The following is a 2,229-nucleotide window of genomic DNA, read 5'->3' as shown; positions in this document are numbered from 1 at the left end:
CAGGATCTAATTCAAGGTTAGCTGTGACAGTTTCTCAGCTGTTCCTTGTTTTTCACAACCTTGAGTTTTCAGGAGGATGGGGCAGGTGTTTTAAGACTGTCCCTTTTGGAGCTTGCCTTGTGTTTTTCTCATGATCAGATTGGCATTAGTCATTCTTCTCTTCATCAAGGATTTAAATGATGGATGTCAGGTTTCCATGGGGGTTTCCTTAAAGTCTGAACATAATTGGTAATCACTCACAAGTTAAGGTTGGTAGTTAAATGCATGTCTTAGGCACTCTGGTCACTGGAAGGTGACTTCAAGTTTAAAAGCTGATTTTACTCTCATGTATTTGTTACTGTAATATGGTTCCTTGACCTAGGGGGTTGGGACCTGTGGGTGCAGTCACCAAAATTCAACAGTGGGTGTGACATTATTCTGAGGAGATCCTTAACTGTGCCATAATACCAGGCCAAATTTGGTCAAAACCAGTCCTTTCTTCAAAAAAGACTGCATGGACAGGAATAGAAAATGCTTAGTTGCTACATCAAATTATATTAATTTTGGGGTCAAATCACGTGCATTAAAAGTGCTTTCATTGTCAGGAAATGAGGAACTTGGCTAAATAAACTTCAGCCAAAATCTTATTAGTCTGGCAAAAAGCATTAATCTTAGACCTACTGAACAGTATTGGCATTCCAAATTTAAAGCGCTCATTAGTCATGAGGTTTCAGAATTCCTGCTCAGCAAATCAGATGATGCATAGTGTTAAAGTTCTACTTTAGAAAAATGAAAAATGATGAAGGGTTGATGGTACAGCATTTTCTATGAATGCAAATTGAAAGTTATGAAGTTTGTTAATCTTAATAGGAATATCCCATCTCACACCCCATATATTGAACCCATTTTGTTAGAAACCATGTGCAAGATTTTATTCTTATTCTGAATCTACCTAAATAGTAACTCATGGTTTGTGTATTAAGTTAAACCATCTGAAATCGCTATTTTTAGTGGGTCAAAAATGGTAGAATATCAACAATCTTAAATGAACCAAACTAATAACAACAGGTTTTTTTTTTCCTCAATAGGACTGTTTCAAAACCTTATATGTATTAAAAATAGTTATTTTTAGCTCTTTGTAACAAATTCTCCATACAATCAATCAATCTCCATTGATTATCTCTGGGTTTTTTTATATCCTTGTTCTTAGGGATATCAATCTTACAACATCCTTTTATTTTTATTTTTTATTGTTAAATATAGTTTATTGTCAAATTGGTTTCCATACAACACCCAGTGCTCATCCCAACAAATGCCCTCCTCCCATCACCCACTTTCCCCTCCCCCCCCCATCTACCATTGGTTTTTTCTCAGCCCTTAAGAATGGAGGTTCCTCAAAAAATTAAAAATAGAACTACCCTATGACCCAGCAATAGTGCTGCTGGAATCTACCCAAAGGATACAGGGGTGCTGATGCAGAGGGGCACATGTACCCCAATGTTTATAGCAGCACTTTCAACAATAGCCAAATTATGGAAAGAGCCTAAATGTCCATCAACTGACGAATGGATAAAGAAGATGTGGTTTATATACATATCTTTTTAACGTTTATTTATTTTTGAGACAGAGAGAGACAGAGCATGAACGGGGGAGGGTCAGAGAGAGAGAGGGAGACACAGAATCTGAAACAGGCTCCAGGTTCCGAGCTGTCTGCACAAAGCCTGACGCGAGGCTCGAACTCACGAACCGCGAGATCATGACCTGAGCCGAAGTCCGACGCATAACCGACTGAGCCACCCAGGCGCCCCAGAAGATTTGGTTTATATATACAATGGAATACTGCTTGGCAATGAGAAAGAATGAAACCTGGCCATTTGCAGCAATGGGGATGGAACTGGAGGGTGTTATGTTAAGTGAAATAAGCCAGGCAGAGAAAGAGAGATACCATGTGTTTTCACTCATAGGTGGATCCTGAGAAACTTAAGAGAAGACCATGGGGGAGGGGAAGGGGGAAAAAAGTTACAATATCCTTTTAAAGAAAGCTGATCCTATTGGATAAGATTTTCTAAGACACATGAATATCTGTGATTCTCTCACACATACACACACACACACACACACACACACACCCCATTCTGCCTCAGTATTTGGGGATAGAAGGTAAGGTTAGAGATTCTCTCTTTCAAATTTTTAGGCTCTATCCTATTTTTGTTACAAAGAGAGCTAGTTACCACCCTGGAAAGCCTGCAA

The sequence above is a fragment of the Herpailurus yagouaroundi genome, unplaced genomic scaffold (genome assembly GCF_014898765.1).
Source record: "Herpailurus yagouaroundi ecotype Mexico unplaced genomic scaffold, PumYag 28, whole genome shotgun sequence".
Taxonomy (NCBI): domain Eukaryota; kingdom Metazoa; phylum Chordata; class Mammalia; order Carnivora; family Felidae; genus Herpailurus; species Herpailurus yagouaroundi.
This window is presented reverse-complemented; position numbering follows the sequence as displayed.